We start from the raw sequence: 16,980 nt of genomic DNA, 5'->3' as shown, positions 1-16,980 counted from the left end.
GGGGCAGGATTTTGGTTAACTCATTTGGTGGTCGGCTGATCGCCCCGTCTATCTATGGAATCTGTTAAGGCCCGACAGTGGTGGTGTTCATGATCAAGTGTTTGAAAGTACTAACCTCATACTTAGTATGGGATGGGGAAGCCTAGTACCTGATTGAACCTAGACGTGAGCGGTCGTCCCATTGTCCTTGGAACGGAGTTCCCCTACGACCGCACGTGGTGGCAAGTGTGGTCACAGAACGGCAGAGGCCGGGTCTGTGGAACCTTGCACCAAAGGAAATGGGCCCGACACGGGTTAGGGAATTGATGGGGAAGACCGACACAGGAAGCGACCCTTGGTGGTGCGTGGATGTCGTGAGGTTAGGTTCACCATGCATGGTTAAAGAACTCGAATCGATTCGTCTGCCTCTCACAGTTTGAGACTGCTTGGTCACTATGCTACACTGAGTAATAAAGGAATCTGATGATGACATGGTCTTGATGATGTTTTATATACCCAAGGTTGGATCTATGTTTGCTTAGAGTAAGTTGCCTACTTAGACCGGTTAATGAACTTAGAATCTGAGCTAAAACTTTGAAAATAAGGATCTACATAGTGCTTTTGGCAAACAAACCCCTCAGCCAAAGAGCCTTGCATGTCTAGAAGTGGTGGAGTAGTTTTACCACCGGTCGGTTAAGTCTTGTTGAGCTTAGCAGCTCAGCCTTGTTTGTGGCTTTCTTTTCAGGTGAAGTCGCAGCTCCTGAGCTTGCTCCTGTTGGCACTTGGCCGCCCCAACTCCCTCCGGGTTGGACGGTTGAGTGGGATCCCTCCTCGGACGGTGGGGAATGGGATCGCTGATATCCTGGCTGGCCTCACCAGGGACATCCGACCCCGACGAGTAGCTTCCACTTGTTTTTATCTTCTGTTGTTTTCTTCAGAACTTGTTAAACTCTGATTTACAACCAAGTGTGTAACAACTTGCTAATCTTTTGGTGGATCTGTTGTATTCTCTAGAACCACTCACCTTCATGTGAGTTTGCTAAACTCGGTCCTGTTAAGTGGTTAAATCGGACGAAATCCGACGGCACTTCGAGTTAACTTGATTAAGGCATGAGTGTCACGTGTTAGGCGACTTAACCGTGCTTTGATCAAGCTAATCCTAGGTGGTTCTGCCACACTTGAAGAGATCTAGCTCAAATTTGCAACCATCCCTCATTATATTTGAAGTTAAAGCCAAATGAAAAATGGGACAAGCCCAGGTCCCCATTTTGCATTGATAAGAATGACAAGCCAATAATCCTTAAGTGGTTTCAAGAACTCAAGTTTCCTGATGGCTATGCAGCTAACATTAGAAGAGGTGTGAACTTGACTTCAAGGAAGATCTTTGGGCTAAAAAGCCATGATTATCACATTTTCATGGAACGCTTACTTCTGTTGCATTCTGTGGTTTCCTTCCAGAAAATATATGGATATGTTTGGCGGAGCTAAGCTTTTTCTATAGGTAGTTGTGTGCCAAAGAGCTGAACCATGACACCATATACTCACTAGAACAGCAAATTGTTGTTCTTATTTGCAAAATGGAGAAGATATTTCCTCTAGGTTTCTTCAATCCTATGCAACATCTGATTGTTCATCTTCCTTATGAGGCTAGACTAGGAGGTCCTATCCAAGCCCGTTTGAACTATCCATCTGAGAGGAAAATCCAACAGCTTAGGAAAAACGTACGGAATAGGGCTCATGTTGAGGGTTGTATCGTTGAGGCTGAATTAGTTGAGGAAGCCACAAATCACCTCTCTCTTTATTTTAAGCCCCATGTCCAATCAGTTAGAAACAAAATTTCTCGATATGATGATGGTACTTGTACTTTTGAAAGTTCATGCAACCTTCAAATCTTTCAATACCCTGGCCGGTGCATTAGCCCTCGGGGTGTTCGTGCGCTCTCAACCGAAGAATATGAGGCTGCATTCCTGTATGTTTTGACAAACATGCCGGAGATGGATGAACACTTCAAGTAATATACACTTTTTTCCTCCAAACTATAATCTATTTTCTATAAATATTATTAGTGGCTGTATTCTAACTTACTTTGCTCTTCCTAGTAAATTTGAGAAGGAATAATGGAAGAGCAGAAATAGACCAACACCTAAATAGCTCAGAATTTGAGGTTAAATAGGTGGAAGAGTAGCCGAGGAAAGCGTGGCCTAATTTTTTTGATTGGTTCAAGAAGAAATAATCTGACTAAAACCTTTCATATTAAGTACTGTAACATTTTGTTTCTAACTAAAACTATCATATCAAACTATCACTAATTTGTAGTGCATGCAGACAGCTGGCATTGATACTGCATTATGTCATCTATCTTATGGTTTTCGTAGAAGAGTAACAAGCTATGGGTGCTATGATGTGAATGGGTACAGATTCGTTCAAAGGAACATGAGAGAACTAAATCAGGATTAGCTACAATTAATAGTGATGTTTGTGTTTCTTGTGTCTTTGATGACACCAATGAGATGGAGTATTATGGTGTTATTAAGGATATCATAAAAATAAAATGGGAAGGGAGTTTGCAACTAGAGATGGTTTTGCTTGATTGTGATTGGTTTGATCCAACACCAAATTGAACTAGGCGTACTGAAAAGTTGGGTTTGGTGGAAATTAAGCATGTTGCTAGGTTTTTTATTTTTGAACCATTTGGTATAGCAAGTCAAGTTAAACAAGTGTATTATTTTTCTTATGCCTGTAAGAGTAGAGCAGATCTACAGGAGTGGTGGGTTACATATCAGGTTACTCCATATGGCTATGTTTTCCCCAGATGACAATAGTGATGACTCAAACCCTCGCATTGGGCTAGTACAAGAAGTTTCATTTTTTCAAGAGGAGGGATTGGAAGGTACATTTGTCATTGATTTGGATATTGAGCTAGATAATAGAACTCCTGTTGTTTCAGATGAGATAACTGATCCTAAGGATTTGGAATTTTTATCAAAATTGAATATTGAAGGTGATGGTGAAGAAATATTGGATGATACATACGAAGAAGATGAAGATGAAGATGATCATGATGAAGATCATGATGAGATGCTTGAACATCCAGCTTATGATCCAAATGATTATATAATATTTTTAGTTTACTTTCTTGTTGTAACTGCTATTGTATGCCTTTAACAACTTGTGTACCTTCTGGAACTAAACATGATTTGTGCTGATGCATCCTTTGCATGTGTTGCTGCATAATCCATGTTATGTGCAAAAAATGTCCTTTGCATGTGTTGTTGCATATTCCTGAAAATATATCCTTTTGTGCATACGATATACAATGTACTTACCGCTTTGCTGATGATAATGCAGGAGATGCACTTGCTTCAGCACAAAAAGCTTATGAGCAAGCAGGGTGCAGCAAGGGGTGGGAGCAATCAAATAAGGTTTAGTGATCATGGTATTTAGTCCAACAGAACCAAGGGAAATCAAGGTGTTCAATCCAACAAAAGCAAGGGAGATCATGCTGGGAGCTCTAAGAGGAGCATTGCTAATGGTGGTAAGTTCAAAAGAGTTAACACTAGAAGGGTTGGAGCTCGTACTGAGAGCTCAGGAAGGAGTAGTGCTGATGGTGTTAACTCCATAATGGTTGCTGATGGTGGTGTTAACTCCACAATGGTTGGAGCTGATTGTGTACACTTTGAGAGGAATAGTGCAAATGGTGCTAGCCATGGTGTCAACACTCAACTGAATGGTGCTAGCAATGGTGTCAACTCTCAACTAAATGGTGCTAGCGATGGTGGTAAGTCCCATGTGATTATTGGTTCCAAGCTAGTCCTTGGGGATGCTCCAAAAAAAGGGAGGGCAAAGATGTCTTGGACAGAATTGAAATGGCCCTACGCAGTGGGAGGGTGGAGCTTGCACCTAAAGGTCATCGGTAAGTGCAAATGAGCTCATTTTTGTGTAGTACCATAGTCTTGTCATTCTGCTACTAATTGGAATCATGAATATGTACAATTAACATATGAATTTCTTTGTAATAGTCAATTCAAATATGTTGCTTATAACCCTAAAGGCCTCAAGTATCCCTCACAAGTGGGAGCTATCCTGAAACGGGAGTACCCAGGCATTATCAAGGTATATGATGAGCAGGGTAATGTTGTTATGCTAGAAGAGTAAAGTAGGAGTTCTGGGTTAGTAATCTATCTAACTTCTAATTTTATGGATTCTAATATTTTGCTCACATGTATACCTATCTGATTATATTACTTCGCCTTGTCCTACATATGCAGAAATTGTTTACAGTTCATCCGCGACATAGGGTTACTGCTGACAAATTTTAGAATCATATCTAGTGAGAAGAGTAAGCAATATGGTGTACCAACTCCAGCTGGAGGCTGTCAAAATGTACTTTCACAAAAGGGAAGATACATGCGATGATACACGAGCACGCACAATTGAACTTACAGAAGAACAGTACCTAACTTGTCGGTTGGAATGGTGTAGTAAATCAGCTTGGGCATGGTTCTGCAAATACTAGACTAGTGATGAGTACAAGAGAAAGAGAAAGGTAGCCCAATATTGTTGCATGAGTTCTGAAGATAATGCTCAAAACAGATGAGTTTCAAGGAATTTCTCCAAGGCACAACAACTCCTGGTATAAAAATCCTTGTGTCATGCCTAATTAAACCATTAGCCTCTACAAAGTTTTCCCTTGCATAATTTGATGTTTCTGTTCTTGTAGGAACATAGTTTCAGTCCTGAGAAGAGTGGCACTTTAAATACATACGCTGTAATGAAATCTGGATTCAAAATTGTAGATAGCATTGGAAGGGTTGTTCCAATGTAAATGCTTGGTATGGTTGGTATATATATCCCCAGCCAGAAAGCGCAAAAATGCTTGGTATGGTTTGCATTATTTACTTGATTATCTCCAATGTAAATGTCGTAGCAACAAATCAGTTTAATTCTTCGAAAATATCTTACAAATGTAGTAGTTCGATCATATAATGCTTATTTGATTATGTGCACATCGGCATTGTTAGAGTATATACTCATTCCTACAACATGAATTCAAAATTTGCTTATTTTTCATATGTCATGATTTTCTGCTTATTTTAGGATGACTACATAGAGCTAGTTCAAATGAGAATTCACAAGAATTGGATGGAAAGGCACTGCACATTGTAGGAAATGGGATGAAGCATGGGCATGTTCCAATAGGCGATGGTGCTGTGGACAAGGCAATTGTTCTAGTACATAGTAAATCAGTAGGTTTTAAGCTAATCAATCCTACTGATTATGATAGGGTGCTCAAAGAAAATGAGCAGCTGAAAGAGACTAATGGGATACTCTTTGAAGAAAATAGTGTTAATCGTGCGTTGATCATGGTAATAATTTTTTCATTGCTTCTAGCAAATAACATGTTTTGATTTGGGTAATACTTCTATGCATGCATTTGAATGTAATACTCATGTGCCTTTTTAATTATAGGCAATGTATTTTGATTTGGAAGAGAACCACCTGCAGAGTTGTTGCGGCTTCTAGAAAGTATTGATGCGCTTCGTCAATAGGTTACAAATTTTACTGAATGCTTGTACAATTTATGTTTTGTATCTGGAGGATATTTCATCTAGAGAATTCATATTGTTTGGTGCCAAAATACCAATTTGAGTTGCAGCAGTGAAAATGTGGCTTCTTGTTGATTAGAAATGCTAACCTTAAATTTAAGTTCATGGTAAGGTAGCCAAGATCAGTTTGACTTGTCTAATTCCCCTCAGTTTTGCTTGGCAAATACCGTTTAGTTCATTTGGTCAGCTCCTTAAGCATCAAGTAGTACTGTGTTCAAAGATCAAGTAAAACTATACTCTGCTAGGTCCATCTTCATATTTCTTAACAGCTCATAGTACAACTAGGTTGAGTTGACAAAAAGTATCATATATACTGATTTATTTCACTTATTAATTTTTCCCTTGATTGGTCCAACCAGTTTTAGTTGACAGAAATAATAATATTTCTGATCTATCTATTCTTTATATTATGGACTATGTAATCCTTCTGTTGTTGCCCCTTTGCTTTGTTGGCTGGGTAGTAACTATGTAGGTGCACATGGTTTGCACATCATCATGGAGATTTTACTGATTTTGCAGACTGTTGGTTCCCCACATGGATGCTCCCACTCAGTTGATAACAGGCGCAACGGTGAGAACATTGATGAAAGAGATGATGATGGAAACAACTTCCATGAAGGTGATGAAGATGGTGAAGATGGTGATGATTCCGACTCAGAAGGAAATGGTGATGGCAATCCTGACCAAGAAAGGGAGGTTGATGAGGAAGCCTTCGAAGGCGATCGTTGATGACAGTTGCGTTGTCGATAGTGACCTGCTGGAAGCAAATTGATTTAGCATAGGACCAACTAATGCCAACAACTCCTAGTGACCTGCCGTGTCATGCTAACTTCTTTTGGTCTATTTTGGTATGGCTAACATATGATGTGTGGCTGAACTTTTGCAAAGTCTTTTGTGAATGTGTGATAATGACATATAGGCAAGATAAGATACTGCCATCTAGATAATATGTAGGCGGGATGCATGTGCTGCTGACATGTTTGCCCTCTGCAAAGTGGACAATATGTATTGGTACTAAGCAAGTGGATGTTGGATATATGACTTGTATTGTTGTTGCTATCAAATTTGTGGCTACCAAAATATTGAGTTTGTTTGTATTTTCCTAGTTTTGTGCAACCATTCTCTTAGTTAATTTAATTGTTCACAATAAATTAACTTGGCAGTGTAAGCTGTCAAGGAAATTAGAATTGTCTTGGCCAATGTATTATGTTTTCCTTGGCTGATGAAGGCTGCTAAGGAAATGTATTAATTTGGTTGTTTTGGACGGCCAAGAAAATAGTTTAAATTGGCGGATGCTGCTACCAAGGAAACAAATTTACTTGGCTGTTGTAAGCTGCCAAGAAAAGGTATTTTCTTGGCTATCCAAAGCCGCCAAGTAAAGAAATTTTCTTGTCCGTTGATGGCAGCCGAGCAAAGAATTTTTCTTGGCTGTCAAAAGCAGCTAAGGAAAAGAGTTTACTTGGTAGTCGAAGGCAGCCAACAAAAAGAGTTTACTTGTCAGTCGAAGGCAGCCAAGCAAATAAATTTACTTAGCGGATGCACCCTTTCCTTTCCTTGGCGCATTGAAAGTTTTATCAGCGTCCTATTTACCTTGGCAGCCAAACAGCCAAGGAAACAATTCTTGGCAGTCAGCTGCCAAGGATATCATTTTTCCTTGGCTCTGTAGGCTTGGTGGGCTTTGCTTGGCGGTCGGCTGCTTAGAACAATTACCTTGGCAGTAAACCTATATTCCTTGGTGGTTTTAGGCCGCCAAGGCAATTCACGATTCTGGTAGTGTTTATCACAAACTTGGAGGAACAATTGCTCATAAATTTTTCTCAAAAGCCTCTATGACGAGAGATACCTTTTGTGGCATTGTAAAGCCCCCTGTGGCAGATTCGGTGGCATCTTAGTCGGAGTAAATATCTCATGTTATGATATTGGTGGAACTGAAGAAAGGGACTTCTTTGTGAAATTTAAGGTCAGAATAAACAAGATGGCTTTCAGTGGGTGTTAATGTCTATGTATGGGTGCAGCACAACAACAATTCAAGGAGGCATTGCTAATAGAGCTTGTCTAATTATGGACTAGAATCTTAACCTATACTAATAGGTCCGCATGAAAGGAATAATGCAAATCACAATGACAGATTATCATTCTTGATGCGATAATTGATGCTTTTAATTAAGGGAGTTGGAACTTTTAGGGAGACAATTCACTTGGGCCAATAACCTTCAGGTCCTTTTAAAAAACTAGATAGAATTCTATCATGCATGGAATGGGAACTGAAATTCCATGTACCACAGTACAAACCCTGACTAGGGAGGTCTCTAATCACACCTCATTGTTTCTATAAACATGGGTGAAATAGCTTCAGTTAATAACTCTCCCATGTTCAAGTTTGAAACTAGGATGGTTATTACGTGAAGGTTTGTTTTATTTAGTAAGGGACGCAACATGTGCAAGAAGGTCATACGCCCTTAGAAAGGTGGCAGGTGAAAATTAGGTGCCTTAGATAATACTTTAGGGGTGGGCCAAAAATGTTAGTGGTGCTTATAACAAAGAAAAGAAATTTCTCCTGAATAAATTGGATGCATTAGATAAGAAGGCAGGTGTAACTCCACTAGACTCGAATGAGATAAATTAACCATAAACATTCTTTAAACAATACATTAGTAGATCTTCTAAGGGAGGAATAATTAAAGTTGTAGGAGCGTGTGAAAGATAAAAACTTGTTAGAAGGAGATGCTAAGAGGATCGAAATACTTTCAGATATTGGCTAATGAAAAAAATAGAAAAACTCGGATGTTCAATTGTGACAAAGGAAGGAATAATATGTGGTGATGTTGAATTTTAAAAAATATATTAACAAATATTATAATACAATGTTGGGTCCATCGGAAAACAACAATACGTCTATGGACGAATCACGTCGTGACGATTTACCTCAAGTCTTGCAACAGGAGAATGAGTTCTTAGTGGCACCATTCGCTAAAGAGGAGGTAAATGAGGCCATTTTTGAAATGAGAAATAATGCCTGCATGGTTTCTCGAGTTCTATCAAGTCTTCTTGAATGTGATGAAAGGAGACTTTGTCTTTGTTTGACGAATTTCACAAAGAGGCACACTACGGGGGTGTTTGGTTCCACGGACTAAAATTTAGTCCCTATCACATTGAATGTTTAGATACTAATTAGGAGGACCAAACATGAACTAATTATAAAACCAATTGCACAAATGGAGGCTAATTCACGAGATGAATCTATTAAGCCTAATTAGTCCATGATTTGATAAAGTGATGCTATAGTAAATATGTGCTAATCATGAATTAATTAGGCTTAATAGATTCGTCTCGTGAATTAGCCTCCATCCGTGCAATTGGTTTTGTAATTAATACTCCTAATTAATATCTGAACATTCGATATGACAGAGACTAAACTTTAGTCCGTGGAACCAAACATCCCCTACATCTTAACTGCCTCAACTTTACAACAATAATCTTATTACCTAAGAGTAGTGATGGAAGCAAAATTTAACAATACAGACCTTTGTCTGTTGAACGTCAGCTTCAAAATTCTCACCAATGTAGACACTAACAAGGTCATGAGGGTTGTGCAGTGAAGCATTAAACCATCCCAAAGAACTTTTCTTCTAAGAAGGAATATCAAGGAGGGGCTAGTGATTCTCCATGAGACTATACATGATCGTCATACAAAAAACAGGGTGATTTTAGGGTGCATTTGGCAGAGCTTCCAAAACTAATTCTTTGCTGATTCTAGCAGGAGCTCTGCCAAATAATTTTTTAGAGATAAGTGATTCTCCGCTGATTCTATGAAGTGATTCTCTGAAATGAACTAAAAGTCTAGGAGCTGAAAAAAGTAGCTTCTCCTGATTCTGTGATTCCATCCCGATTTTAAGAGTTTATGCTAGAGAATCACTTTTAGCCACATAATCACTTCTCTCAGAGAATCAACTCCTATAGAGAATCAGAATCAGATGGAGCTCTGCCAAACACACCCTTAAGATAGATTTTGAAAAAAAAACATGCAACAAGGTTAACTAGAACTTCCTACAACACGTAGAATGAAGGGTATGATCCAACCTGGTGTGAGAAGGATATATAAATCCTTTGTCTAGGGAGGGTGTTCAAGTGACGGGGTTACTACGTCATCTAAATTGAGGATGGCTGTTTTTATGGACAACAGTATTGAACACGCATAGAACATGAAACTAATTCTTTGTATCTTTAAACAATTATCATGTCTCAAAATTAGCTTCCACATAAGCGAAATCCTTTATTTTGATGCATGGTGCACAATGTTGGCCTAAAAAAGACGACACGTTCAGCAGATAAGTGTTATAGAAATACGTATGTTGCATTGGATTTGTTATCATATAAGAAGGCATCAAGTGGCGTCTCTGCTGGCGGACGCTCTCCTGTCGACCCAGGGAAGCTTTGTGCTGGCGGGTGCCATTCACGCCCGCCAGCATGCTAAATTCTCTGAGTCAGCACAAATCAATTCTGGCGTAGTGAAGTTCGAAATGATAACATACATGACATGCTAGGGGTAGCAGCCAATTGACGAAAGGCTGTACGAATTTTCACCTGCTAAAAACCGTGAAGTTGTAGTGAATGTGTAACACCCAAAATTTTGAATAATTTAAATTCATTAAAATTTGCTCAAATTAAGGTGTCATTTAATTTCTAGGCATTTAAATTCATTTTCTTTAATTCAATTAATTCATCATAGGATTTATTTGTGCATTCATGTTGGTGCATTTATTTTGATTGCTTGAGTTTGAATTAAAGTTTGAATTTTCAAATTTGAATTCAATTTTCCAAATCATTTTCTATTTCTCTTTCTCTTTCTTTTTCTTCTTCTTCCACTAGGCCGCATCTTCCCTTCCTTCCCCTTCCCTTTCTTTTTCTTCTTTCGGCCCAGCCGCATCACCCCCCACCGGCCCGCATCCGCTCCGCCGGCCTCCTCCTCGTTTTCCTCCGCGCGGCCCAGCTCCCCGCTGCCGCGGCCCGCCGCTTCGCCCCTCCTCTTTTCCCTCCGCGGCCCAGCTGCGTCGGCCCAGCTCCCCACCTCCGCAGCTCGCCGCCCGCTCGCACTCCCCCGCCTCGCGGCCCACGAGCGCGCCGGCCCGCGACGCCGCTCCGGCCTGCCTCCGCCCGCATCCGCTGACGGGTGGGCCCCACCCGTCATCCCCCTCCTCCGGCCGAATCCGGCCGGGACTCCGCAACCGCCGCGCGCCGTCTCCGCCTCGACCTCCACCTCCGCTCCGCGTCCTTCGGGGGGATTTGAACCCGCGCCGGCTCTATCTCCAAGCCCTATAAAAGCCGCCGCCTCCTCCCGGTCTCCTCCGCCCAAAATCAGCGCCGCAGCTCACCCGAAACCCTAGCCGCCCGAGCTCCAGCGCCGCCGCCGCTTCCCCGCCGTCGTTCGCCGCCACCGGTGAGCCCCCGTCGACGAGAACCCCCAAAATGGGATCGCCGCACCCTCCTCTCTCTTCTGGTGCAACCCGCGCTTCAAATGGTGCCCCGGAGCGCCGTTTCGGCCAACTCCGGCGACCCGCCGCCGCTCGCCGTCGCGCGCCGCCGCTCGCCGTCGCTCTCTGCCGCTCGCCGCCGCCGCCGCGATGTCGCGGATCACCGCGACCGTCGGATCTTAATCCGACGGCCGGACGCGAGTCAATCAAGATCGCGTACCGGTCAACCGAGCCGCGCCGCGCCGCTTTTTCACTTAAGCCCCCGCCTTTTCCGCAAATCAACCCGCGGTCCAGATCGCGTTGAAAATAATTCCAGATCTGCCCTCGCATCTTTCGGTTTAGCCCTTGAGCTTTTTCCAGAAATCAACCCGCCGTCTGGGTTTGATGTTTTTACGCGTCAGACCCTCGGTTTATACGCATAATTACATATAAGCCCTCGGTTTTCGCGGATAGGCCCTGAAACTTTTGTTTTTCTCATAGAAAAGTCCCTGAATCTTGTTTTAATCATATCTTTTGCATCTTAACTCCGTTTTTCGTGTTCTTTATATCCACGTGTTCGTTTTAAAGCGTAGATCATCTTTTAAAGCTTATTTTCTCTGTTTAACTATGTTTGGTGTACTGTTTTCTTACTTTTGCCCATGTTTGCTTGTATGTGCTCGTGTGACGCGTGTAGACGCCGCGCAGTTCGAGGGAGTTGCCGATCAAGCTTTCGAGGAGTACGAACAGCAGAGCAAGGCCAAGAAGGCAAGTCGTGTCCTTGATCACTAACTTTTTGTCCTATACACCTTTACTTTCTCGTACTCAACATTTATACTGTGCACATATAAGATTAAATTGATGGGTCCCAATTAAGGTTCGCCTAGATGATTTACCTTTGCCTTGACCAACCGGGTTTACTTTATGTTGGGTAGCTCATGCTTAGTGCTTACTTGGTACATGGTGGTTTAACTTCACACAATGCTTAATCTTGCTTTACTTATGTTATACCTTTCATTAAGACAAGATCATTATTTGTTAATCGGAACATGGAGCGACCACCCAGGAAAACAGTGCTACCACAAGACTAAATGGCTCTGGTCTTGGCTGATTAATTAGAAACCTTAGTCTGGGGTGACCTTACTCGTGATGAGGCAAGAGGGGGGACTGAGTCGTTGCATTTACCTGGGATGGGTGGTGCACGCCAGACACCGAAACCTTAGCGGGTTAGCACTGATTAAGGAATCTTTGTAAAGGCCTCGTAGCGTCCCTATGCAATCACACCTCGGAAGTGTGGTATGGTGCCTTGCAAACACCGCATGGTTGGGTCCAAAGTTCTTATGAACTTTTACGCGACTTGTGGGTAAAGATGTGCCACCTCTGCAGAGTGTTAAACTGATCGATCAGCCGTGCTCACGGTTAAGAGCGGCCTGGACCCTCACATGATAATATTATCGAAAGATGGATTAAACTTGTTATCATTTCATGCATTTGTTGCTTACTTTATGTTCATGTTTAATTTCGGGTGGTATGAACTTATACTTAGTTAATTGCTAGTAAAACTTGACCAACTTAATTAAAAGCGAATGCTATTTATGCCTTAGCCATACCTTGAATTAGCCTTACACTACACTATTCCCCACGACTTGTTGAGTACCAACCATAAGTGTACTCACCCTTGCAAAACCGCTGTTCAGACCAAGTTAATTGGGAAGAGGAGTACTTCCACGACTTCGAGGAGTTCTAGGCGTACGTTTCTTCAATCAGCTGCCTGTGGAGTCGTCGTCATCTTTGGAATTCCGCTGCGTAATAATTAGACTTTGTGGTTTATGTGAGACTTTCGGTCATGTAATAATGGTTAATACTCTTTTTACTCGATTTAGCACTGTCTTTGCTATTCACTATTGTCGTACATGTGTGTAACTTGATCCTGGCGCACATGTATATAATGCACTCGATTTTGTCCTTAAAATCGGGTGTGACAGAATGATGCTGGACAAGTTGGGAGAGTTGTGGATGAGTTTTTACCTCCTAGTTGTAGTGTTTATGGACCTTGGTTCCCTTATAAAGTGGATCAATTCTCTTCAAAGGAAAATCCCAATCATTTTGGATCTGATGTAAAGCGAAGCTGCCTAATCTCTATTGAGTTGTATGCAATAATAGATTAGGCTGATGAAATTAAAGAAGAGGCAGAGCCACTTTGTACTAATAGATCATGTAATTACTTATTCCTCACCAAAATAAAATAAACAATCATAGTCTTATTGCTATTGAACACCAACCTATATAGTCAAAAGTTTGTTACCCCCATTCCTCCACTGACAGTACACGTCGTCCTCGTGAGATTCCAGGCATTGTGTGGACGCACATGATGCGCTATATGCACATGTACACCGCCTCATTTGAGCTACAGTGTCGGTATATGCACACAGCGGTATAAGGTGTGACTGTCGGTAGAAACCAAAGTATATTCCTCAACAGGAATGCACGTGAGAATTTAACCGTTCAAACGCACAGCTACGCCAGCATATATGATGCCCCTCGATGTACACATATATAGAGTAAATTAGCAACACGTATTGCCTCAAGATCTGCGCCGGTTAAGGCCCCTCTTACAGCAGAATTAGACATTAATTATAAATTATCAGTTATTTAATTGATTTATTACCATCAAAAGTACGGGAGATTCACTGGCGAGGAACCTTCTTCTCAAACGGTCTGCGACCTGCGAACAGGGCAGTGACGGTGCTGTGCTGTGCTGTGCTGAAGTAGCGCCAGAGAATCAGATACGCGCGCGCACGTGATGGGCCAACCTCTAGCTCTCCAGGTCTGGACCCGCCATTGCCGGAGCACACAGGTGGCCACGCATGCGCGAACGCGTGCATGGGTGATCGTGTGGGCAGGCGATCTGCAGCTCGCCACTGACGCGCAATATTCGTTTGGGACAAAGGAAGAGAGGAGTGTGGTTCCAAATTATTGAAGCTTGTCAGACGTTAATATGCCTTCTTGTCTGTGAAAAATACGGGTTCAGTATTGTGAGGCCCACTAACCGAAAGGACCATACGGTCACTCCACCAAATGTAGTATGTAGGTTACAGTCCCACGCTGCTAGTTAAGTGAGAGTGAAGCAAACTTAAATAGCCCCCGTGCCAGAAAGCATTGCAACCCAGCTTAATTCTTTTGCACAAAATGAAGATGAAAGTGTAAACAAATTATAGGAGTAGGTGTAGTTCACTCATCATGAAAAGTAGGCATGAGCCATTTTCTTGAAATGGGTCGCTATAATGGTTGCTATAAGTACTGAGAAGCTAGGGAGGGCTAGGCTCAATATTTAATTAATTTTTCCGTTCATCAAACAGAAATATGCATAAGTACATAAAAAACTCATTAATGACAAGCGCATTGGTGATGTCATTGTATCTCATGCAATGACGCACAGGAAACTCGTTCAGTGCTCGGAGCGTTTCCAGCTAGACGACGAAGGTGTTTGCGTCCACCCAAGGTATTAATTTATTTTATTTTTTCCTTTATATGTAAATAGTAGGTATTTATTTTTTCTTTCTCAGTTTTTTTGTCATAGGAGAAGTCGAATGGTGAAGAGTTATATCGGCAAGTTATATCCAAAAGTTGTATGGTGAATTTTTTGCGTGATATGTATTCCTGACGATATTTTTTGGAAGTTTTGCTCAAAAGTTGTGTACTTGCATAAGTTGTTAAATTTATATATCTCATGATAGTTATATTAACAAATTATCCTATACGAAGTTGTCAGAAATAAGTTTGTACATCCTGAAATTTATGATGAAAAATTATCCTCTCGAAAGTTATCTGAAAATAGTTTTGTGTAAAAATTATGTACATAAGTTATAACTATGTCAAAGTAGAAAGTCTCAGAGAAACTTTCTAAATACGAAAAGTTGGATTGGGAGATCGAATGCTGGTAGTGCACGGCGCACGTGCCGAGTAGCATGGCCCATTGCCACGTAAATATTGAGGCGATTAAACAAGCAATATCTAAAGGTAATTTCTTCAACCCCTGAAATATCTTTCTCTCCCACTGCTCTATCCACATCAGAAAAAATTACATCTAGGATTAAGAGAGACGCACTACAACAAAAGAAAAAATTATATCTAGGATTAAGAGAGACGCACTACAACAAAATAGGATTTGTAGGCGCGCCTCCATTTTTTAGGTCGAACCATTAGTTCCCTACCACTAAAAAAAATTTGGGTCTACTGGTTCACCTGCGATTGGAAATCAATTTATAGGGGTGGGTCATGGCACAGCTTGCCTTGTGACCCATCCCTAGAATCTACCCCTTATTGACATCGATTTTTGACCAAAAGTCAACCGATAAGAATAAAGTTCTGATAGCCGATGAAATTGCAAAGAGAGTCTGTTGGCACCCAACTTTGACTAAGGTCAACTACGGATGACCTGGTTCTAGAAGTCGATAGAGGATCAGAAGGAATCCGTTCCGAAGCGGAATCGAGTCCACCAAATAAGGAAAAATGTAGATGTTTATCTTTAATAGTTTTTATATTCATTGTAACGGTTCACCTCGTAACTGATTAGGACTTTAGCTTGCTTTAGGGTATAAATATAAGCCTAGGATGTTGTAATCCAATAATCATCAATCAATCAATACAACCTTTACTTTTTTGACGCCACGACGCAAAATCCTAGGAGTAGGAGTAGAGTAGAAACCAGCAAGTTTCTTCTTACGCGCAGGGCTGCATCGACTTCGATCTCCAGCAAACTTGTAAGTACCATCATCCGGTCATTACGTTATCTGTATTAGAACTTTCTAGGCTTCGTCCAATATTATGTTTGTCTTCAGCTATCGAACGTTTTAGATCTGACTAGGTTATTTTTATCGGCTTCCAAGTCTTGTTTAAGTGTTTACCAGTTATCTGATCGTATCGCCTAGATTGATCTCGCATGCTTTATTTGTTGTACCATTGCTAGATCCGATAGATCTTTACCCCTACCCCTCGTATCGCTAGCCTTTGGATTTTTTATGTCAGACTACTACTGTTGAGCCGATGCTGTCTCGGTTAGGTCTGATCCATCCCTCTTAGTAGTAAGATGATATCATCGAGCCAATGGCTACGCATGCGAGGTCTTGTTGCCACGTTCTAGTCTTTTATGTTAATAGATTGAAGTTAATCCCCTCTCAGCCATACTGTCTCGGTTAAGTCTAATCTATCGACTCATGATATTAATTAGATCTGTTAATTTAATTGATGTGCACATGGTAGACAAGTGTTCCTTTAATGGCTGCTGCTTTAATTTTCTATTATCTTAGCCCGTTAGCTCATATAGCCGATGGCACATGCCATTATTACTTTCTTTTACTTACACCACATGATTACATCGATAGTATGATTTTAATGGTGTTTATTCAAAGTAACGCCACTGATGAATTTGAGAAGCTTTGCAGCCGATTTGTCTCAGGAATTTAACATTTACCTTGTCAATTTCAGGTCAAATTGATTGGCACGCCAAGCACCTTCGCGAACCGATTTAGAGTGTGCACTAGAGTTAAGCGGATCTCCTAGGTCCTCACATGTTACCAACACAGAAGTCTGAAGCCCAGATTTTGCGTCAACACCCCTACAAATCAAAACGCTAAAAGAAATTCAATTTTTCATGTGGACCCTAGGCGCACCAACCTCTCTCCTGATCTCTTCTACACCCCTCCCGTCCTTTCATCTCCCTCTCCCATTCCATCTTCCTTTTGCCTCCCTTTCTCCCCCTTATCCTTCCCTTTCATCTCTCTCTTTGCTCTAGCAGAGTGTCATTCGGGGGTGGATCAAAGCTGACAAACAGTTATGTCATCTCTACTACACCATGTCTAACGTTCATCTACAAACACTAAATTGTAATGGATATTCAAACACTAAATTTTTTTTGAAGGGCAAACTATGGGGATGTTCCCCACAGC

Source organism: Setaria italica, chromosome VI (genome assembly GCF_000263155.2).
Source record: "Setaria italica strain Yugu1 chromosome VI, Setaria_italica_v2.0, whole genome shotgun sequence".
Lineage (NCBI taxonomy): Eukaryota > Viridiplantae > Streptophyta > Magnoliopsida > Poales > Poaceae > Setaria > Setaria italica.
The sequence above is the reverse complement of the archived record's forward strand: the minus strand, read 5'-3'. Positions refer to the sequence as shown.